Source organism: Diuraphis noxia, unplaced genomic scaffold (genome assembly GCF_037042655.1).
Source record: "Diuraphis noxia isolate RWA-SAM2 unplaced genomic scaffold, SU_Dnox_SAM2 contig0003, whole genome shotgun sequence".
NCBI lineage: Eukaryota > Metazoa > Arthropoda > Insecta > Hemiptera > Aphididae > Diuraphis > Diuraphis noxia.
Window position 1 is genome coordinate 49547005 of NW_028301713.1, and position 25129 is coordinate 49572133.

Sequence of the window (25129 nt, forward strand, 5' to 3'; positions counted from 1 at the left end):
AAATTACATGTTAAACAATCAAGAATAACAATATTAGTTATAGTTGTAATTCAAAACTATTATTCGAGGATACTAATTTCTAGAGTATACTTTATATTCTAATTTTAATAGTTAATGCCGTACCTAACTGAAATATTATTTTCTTTTTGATATCAATCCGTCAATTTTCTAACTAGGAAATGTTAGAATTACTAATTATTAGACAGCGCGATTCAAAAATTGATTATTGGAATTGGTACAATTTATTAAGAAATTTGAATTTAGTCTCAAAAGAGTAATATTAACGAGATCATGTATTCAATGTATTGTAATGAAATACTAACATAAACATATTTATGAAAATTTAATGTATTTAGTGGATATTAAAAGTCTTGATAAAAATCAATTTATTTCTATACCTTATATTCTCCTAGGCCACGTATACAATGTCGATTGTACATCTGTTTAAAGTAACAACGGGCACAGAGTGGCATATTTAATTTGAAATACCTTTTATTTAAACAGTTTATATTGAATTACTATGTTGTTTTTTAAGCGTTGAATTTCTCCTTTAAAACATTTAAAAGTATTCTAACCTGTAACAATTTTATATGATGAGACCTTCTTGAAATTATAATAACATATTTATCCAATAAGCTATGATGTTTTGCTTGATCAAAAATCTTGATAACTTAATACTAGGTATTGCAGTCCTTATAATAGAAAATCAAAATATTAAGATGAATTTAATTTTCTCACAAATTTGGCGAAGTAATATTGTTTATTAGGCATCTTTTTTTGTGTTTGTATACAAACTACAAAACTTAACGTTAAACAGAAAAGGTTTTTTACATTAAATACCTAAAATGTGATTTTTTTGGTTTTAAATATTGCTGTTTACCTGTGTTTAAACTTTTTAGTTCAGAATTTAATTTATGTTTGCTAACAAATCGTAACCAACCATAATAGTTATGCCAATAAACGTAGCATCGTTTTTCCATTGAAATATGTATCTACACATTCCCAAAAAAATGTTCTCAGATAATTTATAATTTATAATAATTATTCAATTAGACATTAATTAATTTTTTTAACACTCAAAAACCCCCCTAAATACTTGAAAATTAATTTATAATTGAAAATTGGAAATTTGTGTGGTATAATAGTTCTGCCAGGAAATAAAGGCAAGTGACCGTCACTTGCAGTTCAATTGATTTAACAAAGAAATCCCATAAAACATATAATACTATTTATTGAACTGGAATTTTTTAAAGTTATTCAAAATTATAAAAATTACAATATCAGTTTACAAGTTTCACGGTAATATTTATTCAAATATAAAATGATAAAAACAGTTTCGAATAAAAATATTCTAACCTAGATATACCATCAATTTTAGATTCTGAGCCGAGCGATTTTACAATGAAGTCTTTTTTGTATTTATTCAATTATGTCAATTATGTTTTGTGTCCCGGTTAGAGTTGAGCCCAGTTGGTGCATTGGGTGGAGGGGGGGGGTTAACTTTTTTCATTATCAGACGTTTAAAAAAGCATCGGGAAAAACAGAAAAGAAATTAAGTTGTATTATTTTTTATAGGTGTAAATTTCAAATTTGGACAGAAATATGTAAAAATCACTAACATTTGCAATTTATTTTGAGTTGGACATTTATAAAAATTGTAAATTGTACAGCTAAGGATTGAAAATTTAAAACAAGGTTCAACATAAGTAATTAATTCTGCCGCAAAATAAATCTAAAAACCGTATACGAACAACATTTTTCATTTTATAGTCATTTTAAGTTCAAATATGATGGATGAAATTACATGTTAAACAATCAAGAATAACAATATTAGTTATAGTTGTAATTCAAAACTATTATTCGAGGATACTAATTTCTAGAGTATACTTTATATTCTAATTTTAATAGTTAATGCCGTAACTGAAATATTATTTTCTTTTTGATATCAATCCGTCAATTTTCTAACTATGAAATGTTAGAATTACTAATTATTAGACAGCGCGATTCAAAAATTGATTATTGGAATTGGTACAATTTATTAAGAAATTTGAATTTAGTCTCAAAAGAGTAATATTAACGAGATCATGTATTCAATGTATTGTAATGAAATACTAACATAAACATATTTATGAAAATTTAATGTATTTAGTGGATATTAAAAGTCTTGATAAAAATCAATTTATTTCTATACCTTATATTCTCCTAGGCCACGTATACAATGTCGATTGTACATCTGTTTAAAGTAACAACGGGCACAGAGTGGCATATTTAATTTGAAATACCTTTTATTTAAACAGTTTATATTGAATTACTATGTTGTTTTTTAAGCGTTGAATTTCTCCTTTAAAACATTTAAAAGTATTCTAACCTGTAACAATTTTATATGATGAGACCTTCTTGAAATTATAATAACATATTTATCCAATAAGCTATGATGTTTTGCTTGATCAAAAATCTTGATAACTTAATACTAGGTATTGCAGTTCTTATAATAGAAAATCAAAATATTAAGATGAATTTAATTTTCTCACAAATTTGGCGAAGTAATATTGTTTATTAGGCATCTTTTTTTGTGTTTGTATACAAACTACAAAACTTAACGTTAAACAGAAAAGGTTTTTTACATTAAATACCTAAAATGTGATTTTTTTGGTTTTAAATATTGCTGTTTACCTGTGTTTAAACTTTTTAGTTCAGAATTTAATTTATGTTTGCTAACAAATCGTAACCAACCATAATAGTTATGCCAATAAACGTAGCATCGTTTTTCCATTGAAATATGTATGTACACATTCCCAAAAAAATGTTCTCAGATTATTTATAATTTATAATAATTATTCAATTAGACGTTAATTAATTTTTTTAACACTCAAAAACCCCCTAAATACTTGAAAATTAATTTATAATTGAAAATTGGAAATTTGTGTGGTATAATAGTTCTGCCAGGAAATAAAGGCAAGTGACCGTCACTTGCAGTTCAATTGATTTAACAAAGAAATCCCATATAACATATAATACTATTTATTGAACTGGAATTTTTTAAAGTTATTCAAAATTATAAAAATTACAATATCAGTTTAGAAGTTTCACGGTAATATTTATTCAAATATAAAATGATAAAAACAGTTTCGAATAAAAATATTCTAACCTAGATATACCATCAATTTTAGATTCTGAGCCGAGCGATTTTACAATGAAGTCTTTTTTGTATTTATTCAATTATGTCAATTATGTTTTGTGTCCCGGTTAGAGTTGAGCCCAGTTGGTGCATTGGGTGGAGGGGGGGGGGTTAACTTTTTTCATTATCAGACGTTTAAAAAAGCATCGGGAAAAACAGAAAAGAAATTAAGTTGTATTATTTTTTATAGGTGTAAATTTCAAATTTGGACAGAATTATGTAAAAATCACTAACATTTGCAATTTATTTTGAGTTGGACATTTATAAAAATTGTAAATTGTACAGCTAAGGATTGAAAATTTAAAACAAGGTTCAACATAAGTAATTAATTCTGCCGCAAAATAAATCTAAAAACCGTATACGAACAACATTTTTCATTTTATAGTCATTTTAAGTTCAAATATGGATGAAATTACATGTTAAACAATCAAGAATAACAATATTAGTTATAGTTGTAATTCAAAACTATTATTCGAGGATACTAATTTCTAGAGTATACTTTATATTCTAATTTTAATAGTTAATGCCGTAACTGAAATATTATTTTCTTTTTGATCCCCTTAAATCCCCTTAAATAAGAATCTCGTTTTTGGGATTATTTTGGGCTTATTTTTAAAAATTCATTTTTTATTTATACTCTGAGCGAAATACTCAAAGACCTTCTGAACAAAAAATTCAAGGAACCTCTGAGCAGTTGTTCCTCTAATATTTTTGATCAAATTCCTCTTAAATAACAATCTCGTTTTTGGACCTATTTTTAAAAATTCAATTAAAAGTAATAATCTGTGCAAAATTCTCTACGAACTTCTTAGCAAAATTCTTTGCTAATATCTAAGCAGATGTTTCTCAAATATTTCTGATCAAAATCCAATTAAATAAGAATCTCGTTTTTTGGAATATATTGGGCTTATATTTAAAAACATATTCCAACAGTTTTCAAAAAATCGAGAAATACAAAAAATAAATGACATAAAAACGGGAGTTTTTACGCAACACCAGTTTTCGACCAAATCGATTTTTTATATGGTTGTAATTCAAAAACTAATCACTGTAAATTCTTGAAATTTTCACCAAATGTTTATGTTAGTGTTGTTTATATACAGTTTTATTTTCAAAATCTTTTGACTTTTTTTGAGATATTTATAGACAACTAAAATTTTCAATTTTTCTGAAAAATTTTTTTTGAAGAGTCGATAAAATTTTTTTGGCTCTATCAAAATACTTGAAAATTTAATAAAAAGTTCGTGATAAGTTCTTCTTATAGTAATTAAAAAATTATAAAAATACATAGGCACGATTTTTTTTATTATCATTTGAAGTTCAAATATTGACTTAATACGTAAATATTACTACAATTTTCAAATTATCTTAGATAGAAATTCATAAAAGTTTTTCTTTTTGAATTTAATATTTGAAAAATTAATAAAAGGCTCCTATCATATATCTTCTTAAACTAGTAGAAGTATAATTAACTGTATCAGTAATAGTAAAATGATGAATTTTGAAAATAATATTCATAGAAATAAAAGCTGCACCGCCACCTCTGATTAGTCGTTTTTTATCTTTGCAATGATGAATTGATGATTTTCAGTAGCGTAAGCTGGGGATTGCATGGAGACGCATTAACGACCTCTGTAAATAGTATAGAGTTGCAATAGTGTCTTTATGCGACCCAAATAATCACGATTTCAGTTTTAAAAAAATTTAAATATCAATAATTATTTAATTAACTAACTAACTAATTTATATTTTGAGAACAAATTTTTTATTTTGTTTTGAATCATTGGAATTATTATTATATGATATACTTTCTACATTTTCTTATAGTTTTGTTTTTTATCATTTTCTATTAATATACCTACCAATATTTATTTATTGTGATCAGCAAAGTCGAGTCTCAATGGTAGCTGAATATTAATAGTGAAAACGTGTTTCACTATTGTATGTTTATAGATTAAAATTAGTATTTGGTGTTTACATATTCATATTTTATTTATTGACACTTGTATTTATTTCTTAATCAGCGAACGACGCAAAATTAAATGTTTCAACAGCTTGCTAAAATAGACAAATTTTTTGTAAAAATATCGAAGTCAAAATTAGAGATTCTATCTAGAGATAGAATAGTTTATTAACTAATTATTATTTTTTGTTTAACAAATAAAAATACACAAGGTCAAATAATTAATATTATTTTTAAATACTTTCATACAGATTTAACTTATTTAATATTGTAAACAAGGTCCATAAAATTAGTCAACTATGAAATAATTTTTATAAATAATGTCAATACTCATTTCACAAATATGATACAAGGTCTATAAAGTTAGTCAAAAAATAAATTTAGCAATAAAAAGTGTCCCAATTTCCGGGTCTGCCTGTAATAATATAAAATTTTAGTGGCCCAATTACCGTATACCTTTGGATAAAAAGGTGAATTGTGGCCCATTTCCCGGGCGCCTATTTAACCTACCCTAGTCAGAGGTCCACCCCACCTCCGAATGTACAGCAGAACGATACCCACTAACCCGCTTTTTTATTATTATTCAAAGAATCTACAGTTGTTTTTAGATTACAAGAAAATAACATGACTGACTTTGTTAACAAAATTCAGGTAAAAGAAAAAGTACTATGTGATGCAAAATAATTATTGTTCAATAATATAAATATTATATATATATATTAATGTTTGATCAAACTAGAATGATTTAACTGGAAAAATTAACAAATAGACTGGTATCTTTGGTACCAATAGATATCGACAAACCACGCGATAGAAAACATTATATATAATTATATAATTGTAATGTGAATATTGTTTTTGTATAAATGATTAATTCGTTTTTTGTTGTTTTTTTTAATTTTATTTTTTGATGCCTTCTACTTGACCTGGTATAATTCTTGAATTTTTATTATTAAATGAATAAATATAAATATAAATTTGTAATATGTTTTTGCCAGCTGTCGTGTTGTCGACCTGTAAAACGCATTGCTTACTACCTAACCTGTAGTAGTGTAGTGTCCATACAATTATTTTTCAAAATATAAAAATTGAAATTGAGGACATTATGAAAATAATATAATATTTGGATTGGCTTTTTTCGAAAGCCAAACATCCGGGAGGTTGTCCGGTATCGGTGTATCTTATACCATGGAATATAATACCTAGTGGTCCAGTATTACACACAATCGCTATGCACATTTGTACAGTATAAAAATAAAAACAAGTCGATACCATAGACCTTATACTAAGGTCTATGGTCGAAACACACAACCCGCGTAATAATGGAATTGATGAGCATATTCGTTTTGTACACATTACCAAATAGGGCGATTGTAAACTCGCCCGATTTTAATGGCATGTAAACTCAGTTCAGTACTATCTGAAGAGAACATGTAAACTCTCCCGGGTGTCTACTTCAGTACTACCAAGCTAGCTGGGGAGCATGTGGTATTAATCGTTTTACACAGTTAGAATTGGTTGAGCCATTATAGTCGATATCGTTTTAAATATTTAAATTAAAAATACTCTAACGGTAATTAAATATTTAAATGACGAATACAGGTTAACACAAGATAAATACAGATTAAATACTGTAATACAATTGTGGTGACCCCCACCACGCGTATCACGGCGATCCCCGCGGTCGTCGTGACCCATTTCAACAGCGGTCATTCGCCGACCGCCGCCAGTCGGGCCAGTCTGTTCCCGCGTCTACGCCGTTGCACACTTGCGCATGTCAACGTCCAAAATAATTTATATTGTGCTATGTAACAAACCACGTGTATTATTTTTTGTGTAATAAACTTATTTTATAAACATTTATTCTCGTCTCGTAGTTTATCGAAGGTAACCTTTTCCCTGTTGTGGCCTATCGTCATTGGTGATAGGGGGAAATTACGGCAGTGCAGTAACCAAAGCCACACAATTCATAATGAAAATTATAATCACAATCTCTGCAGTGTAGCCAATTCATAGAGTAGCAATAACATTTAAAATAACTCGGGAGAGTTTGCACATTTCTTTCAGGTAAACATAATATTTACGCGGGAGAGTTTACCAGTTTTAAAAATCAGGAGACTTTACCATATAATCGGGAGAGTTTACCACCGCCCACCAAATACTTGTTTTCAGCGAATTATTTTCGACCTCACCACGACGCGTGACGTTGCGCGTCGGCATCGGCATAATAATTTATTTTTACCATAGATTAAACATACACTAGATAGGGCTAGGTACAGTTATCCCAATCATGATAAGAGCTATGTCATAACATAGTACCAACCTTCAAAATAAAAATCCCAAAGTATTCTATTTATTAGAATGAAGACAGGTCTCATCGGCTCAACATTTGGCGCGAAAATATATTTAAATTATTACAGCCAGCAATCACTCAATCAATAGCCAAACAAAAACATAATTAAGAATTAGATTTAGTATTTAGTAATTTATTATTAATGAGGTGATCAAGATTAGGTATATTAAGTATGAAATATAATACATATGAATTTTTTTATAAGTCAGTCAATCGGCAAATAATAATAATGATAATAATATATACTTAAAATAATTAAATGAGCTTTTGCATTTGGTACACAATCAGTTACATTTTTAAAGAAATTGTATGGTTTCTTTTTTTGGTGTCTGTGTTCTATTGAAGCACCTATTGAATGAACCTACCTGTTATAATTTAATGCAATTATTAAATCATTTAACAATAAGTTGAAGGTAAGCATTTACTTTCCTCTTGTCATTCCAGGTTAGGTACCTGCCCGTACTAAATTATGGGGGCCCCCAGTCTCAACACAGTATTTTATATTACAATAATTGTTTAAGTGTCTCCATAGAATATAGAAAATATATTTAAGTATAAAATATTAAGTGTATCATGCATAAACGCTAGTATAAATCTGGTTAGAAAGTTTTATATTAATAAGTATTGAAAAATAAATATAAACTACAATTAACCCTAAAAAAAAGTATGTGTAATTAAGTACTTAAGAAAATGTAAGAATTTACTGGATTTCTTTTACTAATTTACTTTTCTGATGTAGCATGATAAATTTAAAAATAAAATATAGCAGGTAAGTGAATGTCACTCTTCTGTACAGTAGGTTACAAGTGTGTTACTGTAATGGATGGTATTAAATTTTTGATTCATAAACAAGAAAATAATATTTATATATTATATAAAATTTACAGATTAGAGATACTACTTCGAGGCAAGAAAGGTTTATAAAAACTCAAATTATTCGTCAACATGTACAAACTTTGAATGTTGATGGGGATATAATAATGTTCCTCAGGAGGGTAGGACATCATAATGATGGATATGTTCAAGGACAGATTGGTCGATTTCCTGTAAGAAATTTAACTATGAATTTTAATAATATTTAACAATTAAAGGTATAAAATAATTTGTAGTTATTTTTTCTTTTAACATATTTACAGGATGACAACATTTAATTATAAATCGCCTGCTTAAATGACAGTTTGTTTGTGGCACAGATGTTTGATGATATAGACTTTATTAATAATATACTTAGACTTAACATTTAGTGACAAGATTTGACAATCCCAAACTTTTTTATATATGATTATTTGTAATTGTGTGTTATATTTTATTTATACCTACGTATTGCTTGAATAATTATTTCCTATTGATTGATTAACAATTTTAGATTCTAAGCAGAGCGATGAATGTATTGATTTTACAATGATAATATGTGTATTGAGTAATGAGTATAAAAGTGTGATTTACATTTTACAATATACCTGCTATTATATTATGTTTTAACTGTACATCTTAAGAAGAAAAACAAAGATTTTAAATTATTATTTGTTAATTATAATAACAGTAAGTATATAATATATGGTATGATATTATATACTTGGATAATAAAATATTCAAATAGTAACCAAATTTAAATCAATAATATGTGAAAAAACCATGCTTAACCTAAGTTTATTGTAGTTTGTAACATTTGACCCAAGATCAAAACAATTATCTAATACTTTATATATTGTAATATTATAAATAAATTACCTGGTTTGTATCGACCGTGCATTATAAAAAGTTTCCATTTACTGTGTATATGTTGTATATGTATCACTGTGTAGACGTGTAGTATAACTGTAGAAGTGTAGACTGTAGTATCAGACTTCAGTAACTTCAGTGCAAACGGGTGTAAACTGTAGAAGACGTGTTAAAATATAAAACCTCTCAAATAACTCGTTATCGCAACTTCGAAAATATATTTGGTTATTTTGGTCTTCAATGAGCACGGTTGTAGTGATATACCCATCGAAATAGACAAACAATACTATTTATATTGTATTGTTTATCTATCTCGATGGATATACTCCTATAATTCACTGACCCCTATCAAGATAATATTCTGATGTTATTATAAATATGTATTTATTAAGAAGTACCTATATTTGCTATATATTCGCTATTTATAAACTTACATTGGATATAATATATTTTTTAACGGCGGACTACGTAGGTTAGGGCGTACAGTATCTCACCTTGAGCCCAATAAAATTCCCATGCTGAATTTTTTTCGATATTCAAGGTTGGTAACAAAACATTTTCCTTATCACGATTGGGATAACTGTACCACGACGCACTAGATAGCCCACTCAATAGTAATTTAGTGCGCTCATAATATTTGTGATTTGGATTCCAAAGAAATTAGTTTGGATTCTGGACAATAGATGTCGCATTATCAAAAATAATTTGTACGTTTATACTGTTCATAGTTGTAGTTTATCATTACCACTCGTTAGTCGTTGATATCAATTATCAAATATTATAATTTATACAATGACTACAATGAAAATTCAAAATGTTCGACTTTTTGGAATCGTCTTCCTGTTTCTATAAATTATAATATATTAATATTATATAACATGTATTACTATGTCCCTATATAGTTACTATAGTTAGTACATATGGAAATAAATAATAGTACAATAATGAATTTTATCTTTAAAACAAAACGATCAGTGATTTAATAAGTGTTATTTATTTTGTATTGTAATATAATATTTCAAGTGCATAATAATATTATAATGTTACTTTCAGAATTAGATTTATTTTTCTTTGTTTTACCTAAAACGTCTTAAGATTTTTGTTTCAAAAAATATTTTGAATCAGATTGTATTTTATGATTGATGTTGAGAATACTGCTAATCATAAATTATTATGTTGACATATAAATATTTCACCTAAGTAATTTTAAACATATACATTATACAACAAAGGTACTTATACAAGATTCACTAGTAGTTGGAGACTTATTCTTTGAAATTGTATCAAAATTTAAATACCTAGGAGTAGATATTAACCAACGATAAGGTTACATATGGAGAGTAGAAGGCAAGACAGTATGTGAGATCACAATATGGAAGCCAGACAACGATGGATTGGCCGAGTTAGAGATGACCTCAAGCTCCTGGGAATAAAAGGAGAATAACTGTCGAAGGGTAGGGGGATATGGAGAGATGTAGCGGCAATGGACCTACAATGCCCAGAATAAGCTAAAATAAAAATAAAAGTAATTTTAAACATGATATTTAACTAAAACAAACTGAGGTTTGTTTATGATTATAATATATTAATAATAATTTTTAACTATCCTTAAATAAGTTAAATAAGTATCAAACAATATTAAAATGTCCTTTAATAAGTATTATAATATAAATACAGTTTTATAATAATAATAAGTAAATAAATAATGTATTTAAATGTATAGATACTACTGCAAAAAACAAAACAATATTTAAAAGCATTCGTGTTGAATAACTACTGATAACAAATTTATATATAAAAAAAAAATATTAACTAATTACTTATAAGTGAGGGTACTTAAGTGTCAGAATGCCCGAATGATAACAACAAATAGTGTAAAGTGTGGTTGGGAGGGGAGAGTACAGGCCGGTGCTCTTTACTGGTGTATAGGAGGAGTAGTTTTTTTTCGGTAACGCTCGACTCGGACGGTCGATGCGCAGTATGGATCTTGATGTTACGTTAATTTTATTTTTGTGTGTGAATAAAGAAATAAATAATTCTGACTAGTTTGTTTTGTAAATCGTTAACAGATCAGAAGTGGGATTTCAACCGTAAATCCGCCGTGTGTTATCGTTCGAGTGTGTATTAACGAGCAAGTGTTTATGCGTAAATAATTATAATTTGTTTTCACTTATTTGGTACGTACAACAGAGTAAACAGATTTAAATAAGTAAACCTCTACTCGCGGTGTTAGATGGTAATTTAAAATTCGTAAAAAGCAAAACAATTGGTAGTGTGTATTCGTTTCGACACGTGGTTTGCGTCAACCAGCGTTCGAGAGTGCGTAAGTGCGTAAGTGCGAACCTCAAAGATTGGTAACCGGTTTTCGTGTTACCGAGTAACCGTTACCATGGTGAAATTTGTTCTTGTCTAACGTTAACCATTGACGTGATAACAATCACGTTATCAACTAATTGACGTAATCAAGTCAAAACAATAACAATATCCGACGCGTGTGATAAAAATTTGGCTATGCCGACGGAATCGGATAATGATGTTACCGACGGTAGTGCGCAGACGTTCAATACAAACGATTTGGTACGAGCACTGCTGGAACAAAATCGTTTACGAGAACAACAGATGGATAAGATAATACACAAGTTGATGGAGACCAAGGCAACGGAACAATCAACCGCATCGATGTTACCGGTAATTATGCAAACTGTACCTGTGTTCGATGGTGAAACTGGAGATACAGATGTAGCCACAGAGTGGCTAAGAGCTCTCAAAACCGCCGCGTTAGTAAACAAATGGTCAGATGCATGCACCTTAGAAACTGGTCGCTCACACTTGGTGGGAGCAGCTAGAAATTGGTATCTATGTCACATGAGCGAATTAGAGAGTTTCCAGAAATTTGCGACTATGTTTGAGGAGACATTCATGGGCCATGAAAGCATCACTGAGACATGGGAAAGTATGAATGAGCGCGTTCAGAGGCGGGACGAGACGGTTTATGCATATTTTCATGATAAGGTTAGACTATGCAGACGTTTGGGTTTAACGGCAATAGAAACAAAAAAAATGGTGTGTGTGGGGTTGCATTCTCGGGAGTTGTCATCTGCGTTACTGAGCAATGGACATACTAGTGAGGCAGAATTAGTAGCTGACATTCGGACGTTCAACGAAGTTGATCGAAATCGAAGCGAGAGATATCGTAACACAGCATCGCGTACAACACCAATCAAATCGAAACCAAAACTTACGTCAGAGAAGGAACCGACAAGTACTAAAGAAACGAAAAATGTCAACAATAAGAGTGGTACCCCATTTCAAACAAGTCCGCGCTGTTACAATTGTCAACTATCTGGTCACATAGCACGAGATTGCGACCAGCCACGAAGACCATTGAAGTGCAGCAAGTGCAAGCGTGAGGGACATACTGCGAAGTACTGTCAAGTTAATACCACTGATGTCAACCTGATTAGCGTGCAACCTAAAAGCAGTATAATACATTATATTAAAGAAGTAAGAATAAACGAACACGAAGACATAATCCATGGACTGGTGGATACTGGTAGTGCAGTTTCCATCATAAAACGATCAACTGCTGAGAAATTCGGTCTGGAAATAAACTCAAGAAGAATTGACATGTGGGCATACGGCACTGCCCAGCCAGTGATTAGTCTGGGTGAGGCGGAAGCAGTCATATGCATCGATGAGGTACAGGAACGGGTCAAGCTGATAGTGGTGAATGACAACATACAACAACATGAAATTATTATTGGACGATCTTTCATTGAATTGGAAAATGTAACCTTCATCAAAACTAAAGACCAATTGGTTTTCGGCTATGTCATGAAGTAGCCTTATCAAGAGTCAGATATTCCCAGGGAGTCGTCAGACAAACATGTATTGACAATAGCTCTTGAAACTGAGACATTACCAGCAACCAGTGCCAAGGTAGTTGAAGTCACTACAGGCAAAGAGACAATTAATGTGATGGTCATCAATTATGGGGATGAGGAGTTGATCCTGCGGCGAGGTGATCGTGTAGGCGTTGTACGGGAGGGAGGTCAGCCAACGCAAACGACAGAAGTTACAACGGTTCCGATCACTGAAGAAATGGTGCAACGTGGACCTTCGTTTACACAGGAAGAGGTAAATGATCTTGTTACACTGTTGAATAAATATCGTTGTTGTTTTGCATTCAACTTAGGCGAACTCGGTTGTACCCCCGAGATACAAATGGACATAGTGGATGACGGTCAACCGGTTGCGTGTAAACCATATCGGGCAAGTGCATCAGAGCGGGAGACCATAAGCCGCATTGTTCGGGAGTGGAAAGAAGCGGGTATTGTCAAAGAAACCAGTTCTCCGTATGCAGCCCCTGTGCTATTAGTCAGCAAGAAGGACGGTGACGCCAGACTAGTTGTAGATTATCGGAAATTGAATTCGCAGACGGTACGTAAAGTATTTCCTACACCCAATCTTGATGAGCATTTAGAACGACTACAGGGAGCAAAAATGTTTACAACATTGGACTTTGCGTCGGGTTATTTGCAAGTACCGTTATCGGAATCTGCCGAGGAGAAAACTGCTTTTATAACGCCAAGTGAGACTGGTCAGTTTGAAAGGATGGTGTTCGGTTTAATCAACGCTCCGTATGAGTTCTCTCGATTGATGCAACGTGTACTACATCCACTCAAGGATAAGGTGGCAATGTGGTACCTCGATGATATTCTTGTGCCTTCTACGTCGATACCAGATATGCTAAACCGATTACAACAGGTACTAGAGGCATTAAAAGGGGCGAACCTAACACTGAAGTTGAGTAAGTGTTACTTTGGTTACCCAGAGGTAGCTTATTTAGGTTTCATGTTGTCAGAAAAAGGCGTGCGACCAGGTGATCAAAAGGTAATGGCAGTCAAGGCATTTCCCAAACCAGTTAACAAACATGAAGGCCAGAGGTTTCTGGGTCTATGTGGATTCTTCAGGAGGTTCATACCTCATTATGCTGAAAAGGCTCTACCGATTAGTGAACTGTTAAAAGATGGCGAGCCCTTCGCAGTGGCGTAGCTGAAGCTCAGTCAAGGGGGGGGGGGCGATTTCAAAACTCAAATATCATAAAAGACAAGAGTTACCTTTGTCACAAATAACTAGTCATATTTATTTTTATACTTACAATTTTTTTTTTTTGATTACAGCAATATAATAAAAAAATACAAATAGATATTGTTTTAGTATATGTTTTTATACATTATATCTTAAAATATATTATAATTTTCAAAGCAATATATTTCTATTTTTTTTCGCTGGCAAATCTATCTATAATTACTTGGACGTCCACTTCAATATCGCGATGTATATTTAATAAAGCCAAGCCTGTCAACCTTTCCTCGCCCATCTTGGATCTTAACCAAGTCTTTAATCTAACCAAACAAAGCAACATGCAATAAAGTAAAAACAAAAGCGAAAGCATTTACCTGTATTTTACATTTTTACCTGCGCAAAGTTGAAAAGCTACGTTCAGCAGTTGCTACACTAATTGGCAAAGAAGCAAGGATGTAAAGCAAAGAACTAATATTAGGATAAATCACATCAGAACAATACTTGCAAAATAATCCTTTTTTGGATTTTGAGTATTCTAGCCAGCTATACTGTATAAAATGATTTTTCCTTAAATAACGCTTGTCTTGCTTACCGTTTTTGTTATGGATTGAAAATGGGTATATAAAATCTTCATCAGGTACATTTGAACGTTTTAATATATCTGCTTTGGTATGATCGTCTATTTTCAATCCAAATAGATTTCCAATATCTAACTCGTCTGAAACATAAACAATGCAACCACTAAAATAATAATAATAATAATAATATGAATGTTTAATAATAATTATAAAATGATTAATAGAAAAAAAACTGACGCACATTACCGTCATTACCAACAAATATTCATTACCACAAATATGTAAACTTAACATATTTATGATAATGTACACGTACGTCTACATTTTTAGTACTTACCATTAACGGTATGTTGATCGATGGTAACCTTTTCTTCATTTTCCGTTTTTTTTTTCTTTATTTGTGTATCTTCAGTTTTATTGGATGATTTGGATGTAAAATATTCATTTATTCTCTTCATTATAATATTAATATGTATATTTTCAATTCAATTAAATTTATCGTTATTTTATACGAATTATGAATTAAATATTAAACAGAGTTGATAATAAAAAATAAACACTTCAAGTGAAATTTGTTGATAACAGTTAAGATAGTATGACCACTATGACCATGTTAACAAAACTAGATTACTGAAAGCAAAGAACAAACTTTACTGCTTAAAGAATATTTCTTATCTATCTTGATGAGTGAACGCGGGTCTTAGATAACAATGCAATGCACAGTCGCACAGATGATTAGATTATTATTATTTTTAGGCCTCGATAAGACGTTGATAAAATAAAATCCAATAAATACTTTAGCGTATTACTCCGAGAGTCTAATAGCCGTAATGTAATAACCACCTTTGAAAAATCTAAGGGGGGGGGGCGATCCACCCATCGCCCCCCCTCAGATACGCCACTGGCCCTTCGTATGGACTACTGCTCAGGAACAGTCATTTCAAATGTTAAAAGAACATCTTGTGAGCCGACCAGTTCTACAATTATTCAATCCAACGGCATTTACAGAATTACATTGCGATGCCAGTAGTGTGGGTTAAAGTGGTATGCTTCTACAACGTGGTAGTGATGATAAACTCCATTTGGTACATGCAGTGTCAAAAAAGACAACCAGTGCAGAGAAAAATTATCATTCCAGTAAGCAAGAGTTAATGGCAATGGTATGGAGCATGAGCCGACTCCGGCCATATCTCATTGGTATACAGTTTCTGGTAGTGACTGACTGCCAAGCCATAGTGCATCTAAATACACAGAAAACTGTACAACCTCAGGTGGCAAGGTGGGCTACTTTGCTCAGTGAATTCAACTTCAACATTAAACACCGCTCAGGTAGTAAGATGGGACATATAGATGCACTTAGTAGAGCTGCAATCGACAAGCCTGAAGACACCGAAGCAGAAGTGCTTGATGAACGTCTAGAAGTGCTGGTAATCATGAGCGAAGAAGATCAAGTATTAACCATGCAACGTGCAGATTCTAAGCTTAGAATGATTGTGGACATATTGAGTCGTGAGGAGTCGGAACGTTCAGTGGCTGAGGAAACCATGGTAAGGTGCTACAGTATCCAAAATGGCATGTTATATAAAGAAGTAAAAGTAGGGGGCAATCTGAGGTATCTGTGGGTGGTACCAGATCCTATGCATAAAAGTTTAGTTGTACGATTCCATGATTTGTCCGGACATTTTGCTCTGGATCGTACAGTCAATAAAATTATGGAGAAGTACTATTTCCTAGGAATGCGGCGTTATGTGAGAGTTCATATTAACTGTTGTCCTGAATGTGTTCTTACAAAAACACCACGAGGAAAACAACCTGGAACTCTTCACCCAATCGAACCAGGAAGGCGTCCCTTCGAAGTCATCAACATGGATCATGTAGGACCGTTTGTGAAATCAACAAAAGGGAAAAGGTATGTTTTAGTGATGATTGATAACCTGACTAAATTTGTAAAATTATATGCAGTGGCAAGCTGTGGAACCGAAGGAGTGGTGAGCAGTTTACAACAGTTCATAACTATGTATGGGATCCCAAGACGGGTGATCAGCGACAGAGGGACAGCGTTCACAGCAAAAGCATTTGAGGAGTTTTGTTTGCAACATGGCATCAAACATACGTTGAATTGCGGTACGGCACCCACAGTCAAATGGACAGGTAGAGCGAGTAAATAGTACTCTAGTACCAGTGCTACAAGCTAACATGGAGTCCGACCGAACATGGGATAAGGATCTGATGAATGTGGAACGACAATTAAATAATGCCTATAACAAAACCATTAATGACACACCATTTCATGTATTATATGGTTATCTTCCTAGCTTTAACGATGGTGTACCAAGCAGTGCCATAACTATGGAAGACTGGAAAGATCCAACAAAATTGCCAAATAAGACAACGAATTGTACAAGAACAACAGATGTGGAAAGAGAAGTACGATTCAAAACACTGTAAACCTGTTAAATATAAAATAGGTGATATAGTGTTTATCAGAAGACCAACAGAGGCAACAGGAGACTCCACCAAGCTCCAGAACAAATATCGTGGTCCGATGGTGGTAACTGAAGACTTGAGTAATGGGGTATATCGAATCGCAGCATTAAGAACCACAGAAGGAAAGAGATACGCTACAGTGGTACATGTATCACACATAAAAGGATACTACTTGCCATCAGCGGTTGAAGATGAACCAACATTCAGTGACAAAGAGGAGAATGAAGATGAAGCAAACATATTAGTAGAGGAAAAATCAACAACAACCAAGGAAAGTGCAGTAGGTCAAAGTGAGAGAAGACATTCCAAAAGAATCACTAGGCCTCCGGAATGGCAAAAACTTTATAAAATGTAATAAGATGTATTTATTATACCATGTAAAAGGGAGATGTAAATAATTTTATACTTTGTGTTTATATAATTTTTTTTATATATAAAAAAAAAAATATTAACTAATTACTTATAAGTGAGGGCACTTAAGTGTCAGAATGCCCGAATGATAACAACAAATAGTGTAAAGTGTGGTTGGGAGGGGAGAGTACAGGTGGGTGCTCTCTACTGGTGTATAGGAGGAGTAGTTTTTTTTCGGTAACGCTCGACTCGGACGGTCGATGCGCAGTATGGATCTTGATGTTACGTTAATTTTATTTTTGTGTGTGAATAAAGAAATAAATAATTCTGACTAGTTTGTTTTGTAAATCGTTAACACTACTAAGGTACTTCTACTAAAAATAAATGATTAATAATAAAAAAAAATAACTTAAATTTGGGTAAACCTTAACAAACTCTGCTTATAAATGTTGTAAAATGTTTAATTTGTTTTGAGATTTTGAGTGAATATTACTTTTTATATTTTTTGATGTAATTTTAAAATCGTAAAATAACTTACACTGTATTAATTTACATAGTATAAAATCAAAATGAGAATCACAACTTTGTTCAAATTTTAATAAAGAAAACAATTCAAGTTTTATTGTTTTTTGTAACATTTTACATACATTTTTTGTTTCCGGCTTTTGTGTTACATAAGTTGAAATAATTTTTTGAGCACATTGAACAAAATATGTGAACATTTTTGTTGGTTTATTTAAAACATTTTTTTCTGGATCTTTTGATTCATAACTTTTATAAAAAATTAAAAACTCTTGCTCATTAAAAAAAATATTCATCTGGTTTTAAGAATTTTGAGGTACAGTCATTACATTTAAACTCTTTAAGACATTTATATCCTAAATAACCAGCAAAATATGAATTGGAACAATTTTCCAATGAAATCTCAATTTTTTCTTCTTCTGGTATTTCAGTTACAGATGTCGATTGTGAAGAAATTGATTCATTGTCAAACAGATTATCATCAGATATCCCTAAATTAGATATAACTGCATTGCTAGATTCTAACAAATGTTTGTCATCGTCCATCTCACAATTCGAATAATCTGAAGACTTAATAAGATTAACTTGTACATTAATACGGAAAGTTGTACGAAATGTTTTTGCTGTAGGATTTCTATTAAAACCTCCTCTTTGTCTGATTATAGAAAATAGATTTTCTATAACATCCTGATTTAATCTAGATGTTAATAAAAATTTATATCCCAATTCTTTTTGTTGTATATAAATCATTTGAATAGCATTTATAGTTTGTACCAATCCATCAAAGCAAGGAGGCCGTGTTTTTTTTCCCTTAGAAGTTTTTCACACCAATTTTTAGAACTTAATAAAAGTTGTAATTGTCCAGGACGTTCTGAAATAGCACATGTGTATGGATTTGATGTATAGAACTTTTTGCTATTTAAACAATCAAATGTTCTATTAATTTCTTCAACAAAGTCTGCAGTAGCTGATGCTGTTGTTGTTGATAACTGCCCTGTAGTTATACATGTCTTCATAGTTGCTGCTACAGTATGACTGAACACTTGTAAAGCAAGTTTGCATGACATTTTTTGAAAGGTTCCTGGATGAATATGACTATTTATTATTTTCAACAACGCTCTACTAGTTCCACTAGATTTATCAATATTATAAGTTTTTCTTGTGTCATTGAATGTTATTAACTGGCCTTTGTAAATAAAATCATCTTTTATAAAATTGTTGCGGAAATTTTTTATTATATGAGGCACATCAAATATAGAAAAAATTTTATTTGTACCCACATTAAAATAGTGTTTTTCTTTAGAAATTCCTAATTTCTTTAAAGCTGCAACATTATTTGTGCCTTGGTCACATACAATTGCAGTGACTGATAAACCAATGCTGAATAACTTTTCAACCACTTCAATTATAATTTCTGTCAGAACATCGTGTTTCATTGATGACGCACTTAAATAGTATGTAATTGGCATTTTCATGTACTATATAGGCCTCGAGCAACAAAAACCATAGCTAACGATGCTATTTGATTAGTTCTGCCTTTATGCCCCAAATCTTCAAACGCTTCTACAATATCCAAATACTTTGAATATTCTAAGTATTTTTTTATGCTCATTTCATCAAATACCACTACACAGTATTTTTCTTCATCTGTCATAGTTTCAATTTTTAATTGTTACTATTTTAGGAAACCAATATTAAAACCTGGCATGCATTTTGAATTACTTATCCATTTTTTAATTGTGGATACTCCTGGTAGAATTATATTTTGTTTGTTTCTCAGGTATTTATAAGTTGCTGGAGACTTATAAAAAAGTCCAATTGAAAAGTTTTTTTCTGCTTGAGTCCAACATTTTTGATGACCATGATAAAGTTGCATTTGTGTTAAAACTTTTGAACCTTTGCTACAGTATTTAATCTCATTCGATAAATGTTTATGGGCATTAAGTTCTTGACGGTATGATTTTAAATTACTACGAAGCTTGCATATTTTGGATCTTTTGTTTTTTATAATTTTTCTTTGATTTTGAATTGTAAACTTAAACTTTTTTTTTTTGGAGTATCTATTATTTCATTTTTGACTTCTTCAGATTGTTTTTGTTTAGTTGGTGTTGGTGTGGGAAATAAAATTACTTTGTTTATAAATTGTTTGGTTTCAGACAATGGTGATGATATTCTAAATACTTGGTTAGATTTAGGAGGAGTATGAAAATTTGAAATACTCTTTGATCTAGAAGATTTAGGAGATAATAATTCTGTAACTGTTTGGTCTGGTTTGTTATGTGTATAATTATGTATAGGTGGTATAATATGTAGGTCATCTTCCTCTTCTCCATCATATAGCTGGGGTATAGCAAACTGCTTTAAACGATGTCGTGCATTACTTACAAAGTCACTTGCTAAAAAATGTTCTCCGCAAACATGTCGTTTATATAAAGTGTCTTCATTAAAATTCAAAAGGTCTAGGTTACCTACAGTATAAATTGAAATTGAGCATACAATTTAATGGGCAAGTAAATTTTCAAATATATATATTTTTTTTTATAGATTCTGAGCGAAACAATGAATGTATTTGATTTTACAATGATGTTTCCAACATCTACTTACCCATTTTTTTTAACCCTTATATAAAATAATGCATTCATCTTTGATCAGAATCTAAAATAATAGGTGATTAATAAATATATCACGCATTTTCTTAGGCAAAATATCAGAGCCCTAATTATAATTAATTATAATCCATGTTTTGATGACTAATACCCATAGAACTATTAACTAGTTTACAGGCCCTAAAATTTTCAATTTGTTGTACCACATTCGATATTTTGATTAAATATTTATAGCTACTGATGTAGGTACACAGATAATGAAAACCCTTTTGAAAATTAATTTTCTTCATCAAGCAAAATATATAAACCATTAACGGGTGTGAAGTTGGGTGACCAAGGCTAGGTGACTAATTTTTTCGGGTGGATGTGATAAGAACACTTGCATACTCGGTCTTCCAAAAAAATTACTTTTGAAATAATTAATAATCAATTTTTTGTAAAGGGGCCCATTCATTAGCCAGGCCGACACTAGTTATTTTTCATAGTTTTCACATTATATTATTGTATAAATATATTAGATTCTAGTAACGTTTTTGGCTACTGGATCATACCAGTCTCCAACTGGTAATAGTAAGTTTATAGTCTTATCACAACCGTCGGTATCTCAGTGTATAAGTGAAGTTGTAGAGGCACTAAACCGGCCAGAAATATTTAACAAATGGGTTAAGTTTCCTAGTAACCTGAATGAGCTGACTGAAATCCGTAATGGGTAACTTTTAAATTTTCTTTTGAATACTTCTAATAAATGTTTAATAAGATGTCCAATATTATTACAGTTTTTATAGAGAAACTGGATTTCCTGGAGTAATAGGATGTATTGACTGTACTCACGTAGCGATTGTACCTCCTTCAAATAATTTAAATTTGAATGAAAATAAAAATCCCGAATACATTTATGTGAACCGTAAGGGATATCATTCCATAAATGTACAATTGGTAAGTAATCTTTCAAATCTTATTTTTTTTAGTATGTATTAAATATTTTAAGGTTACAGTGTAAGTGTATGCATATTGTATAACTAAATAAATACATATTTAAACTCAACTTTAGATTTGTGATTCAAAATTAAGAGTTTTAAATGTGAACGCACTATTTCCTGGCAGTACCCACGACACCCATATATGGAACAATAGTTCTGTTTTACCAGTAATGCAGGAATTACACAGACGCAATCATCATAACTTTTATTTGTTAGGTAAAATACACTCTTAACATTTTTTTGAAATATAAATGATAAATTGTTTCTAGTTAATAATATATTTATTTAAAAATTTTATTAGGTGATTCCGGATATCCCTTACGTCAATGGCTATTGACACCAATTACAAATCCTAAAACAGACCCTGAAAAATATTACAACCAAAAACAAATGTCAAACAGAAGTATAATTGAACGTTGTAACAGGGTGTTGAAAATGTGATTTAGGTAACTAAATCTGTTTCTAATGACCATGTTATATACAATTTTAACACCAAATATTTTTTTTTTTATAGATGCTTGTTAAAAGATAGAACTTTACATTATAAACCTGAAAAAGCGTCATCAATAATAAATGCATGTATAGTTCTACATAATATGTGTATTACTAATAATATTCCTTTGGATGAACATGGCATTCCAGAGTATGATAATTTGGGTATGATGGAAGACCAAGAGATATTAGCCGACAATAATCGTAATTTAGACTTAGCTCTTGGTAGACAACATAGGGAAAACATTGTAACATACTTATTTCAAAGACATGTATAAATTTTATTAATAACATTTATTAAACTTCTTGTTCAAAATAACTGTGTGATACTTGTTTATTATCTGCTGACTAGTTAAATTCAGTTTTTAACAGTTAGTAAATTAATACATTATAAATAATAATAAAAAATAACATAAAATAAAATAATAATCTTTGGTAGATGAATACTTAAATATTAATAACAAATAAAATTAAAACCCTATTTTACCTAATCCTTTGTGGTAATTTCAAATGATTTTCAGTCTTCACTTTCTTAATATTATGGTTTTGATAATTGCTCAGTCAATGTAGTAAGTACATTTGTTAGGTTCTTAAATATGACATTTTTATCCTCCATCAGTTTTATTTTTTTTTGCATAATATGCTGCTTTCAAATCATATTTTTTCTCCGAAATACTGTATAGGTTATTTGCAGCTAACCTAGCTGCAGTAGACATTTCCTTTTTATATCTAAAATATAATAAGTATTTAATTACTTTACACTATCGTTATGAGTATGAGAGGAATGATAAAAATTTAAATATTACCTGATTTAGGTGAAAATGGTGCAATAATTGGATGTTTATCATTGGCCGCTATCGGTTTAGGGGCAGTAATTGAGTGATTTTTGTTTTCATTGTCCACTAATTATAGATCATTTTAAAGAATAAAGCAAGTTAGTATTTATTTTAAATGAATAAAATATTAAATTATCTGTGTGTATAATGTACACACATAATCTAATATGTTACAAACATTTTTTTATACATACATTCAATATCAGCTACTTCTTCGATGATATAATCATTAGTATCTAAAATCAGACCAAAAATATATTTATTTATTAATATTTATTTAATTTATGAAGTAGATTCTATTAAATTGTTTTGTTATAAACTTACCAAGTGTCACATCATTTTCAGTAATTTCATAAATAAATTCCACATTTGATTCCACATTTGATTCCTTGGACTTAGAATGACCACTTACTGATGCCGGACTCATTAAAAGTAATGCATCTTGTTTAATATCGCTCAGCTAAATGGCACAAATAGGTCCACCGCCAGTACCTCCGATATGTCGCTTAATAGCCGCAGCTTTGGAGATCTTGTATCTTGCCATGTCTATAATATAACAAAGAGTAAATTTAATATTTTAATGTGGTCACAAACTCAAATTTATAATCTACCATTTCATAGCTAACACAAGACATTTTAATAGAAGGTTCCCAACTAATTTTTCTACCTCTATCAAAAAAAAAATTTTTATTGTTATTTGATTATTGTAAAGTTATGTTATTTAAACTTATTAGATATTTTCTAATTTCATTATTTTTTCTTTTAACTATTAAAATACTTATAAATATTAATTACTTATCAAATATGCTAATTGTGCATAATTGTACAGATTGTATATGTATATTATTGTGTAAAAAAAAAAAAAACTATTAAAATTGATAATGTTTACAAGTATGCTAGGATGACACAACGTCTCCGAATCATTTTTTCAAATGCAATTATTTATCATTGAATGCAAGACATAACACATTCATTACAATAACATGCTCAAAAACTACTGTACAGTATAATATAATATAATATAATACACGGTATTCACTTGTCCACCTTTTTTTATTTTTATGAAATAGCTTCAATTTTAAACTATTACAGCTCAACAATTCAGATTGACTATGCCTAATTACTAAATTATAAATTAGCAATTTACTACATCATATTATAGCTGTTGCCTGTTAGGCATTATATAAACCGAGAGAGAGAAAAACAATTAATAATAATAGTAACACCTATAATATTAAATTAATTAAAATAATTATGTATATTTTATTATGTCAAACTCCAAATAAAATATTATAGTTAATTATATTCGTAATTCATCAACGGCCAATAACAATTATATTTGTTTTAATGTAGATAATGTCAAACTTCTATGTAATTGTTTAGCTATAATATTCGTGTACTAGAAGCTAAATAAATAAAAAAAAAAAATGTCAAACTTAAATTAAATTAATTCTTTGTGCCCTTTTTACGAGTTTAAGATCTAAAATATTCTAAATAAAGTGAAAATCAACGTTTTCAACGATGTAGGTACATGTTACTTACTGTTTTCCATTTGTCCCAGCTTTTTTCAGCTCCCGGTAACGCGTTAATTTGCTTTGCGATAGCTTCCCATTTTTGTTTAACAGATTTTTGTGTGAAGGTTTGGGTAAATTTACCCGCACACAATAAAGGATCTTTGGTCATAAGTTCGACCAAAGATTTCATCTGCGATTGGGTGGGCCTTGAATTCGGCTTAGACATTATAATCAATTTTAATAATAATTTACTAATATAATAAATACAAGGAACTCAATATACACTTGGTAGTATAGACACTATTGACTAAAAGTATCTAGGTAATAGGAATAATACATAATATATACATACTAACATACTGTAATAAAACGATATTTAAATTTTATAAAAAATTACTAAAAGTAAATTTAGTTATTTTGTTTTATGAACTCGACATTAAAATCAGTGATAAAAGATAA

The 25129-nt window shown here is 30.4% G+C and overlaps 1 long non-coding RNA gene across 1 annotated transcript; it reads right to left on the reverse strand.

The window, feature by feature from the left end:
- Positions 1 to 23526: 23526 nt before the first annotated feature.
- Positions 23527 to 24854, reverse strand: LOC149057487 (uncharacterized). Its single transcript, XR_016191259.1, has 2 exons — positions 24699 to 24854; positions 23527 to 23702 (listed from the first exon to the last, which is right to left on the reverse strand). It is a non-coding gene; the product is annotated as an uncharacterized LOC149057487 (long non-coding RNA).
- Positions 24855 to 25129: the final 275 nt, after the last annotated feature.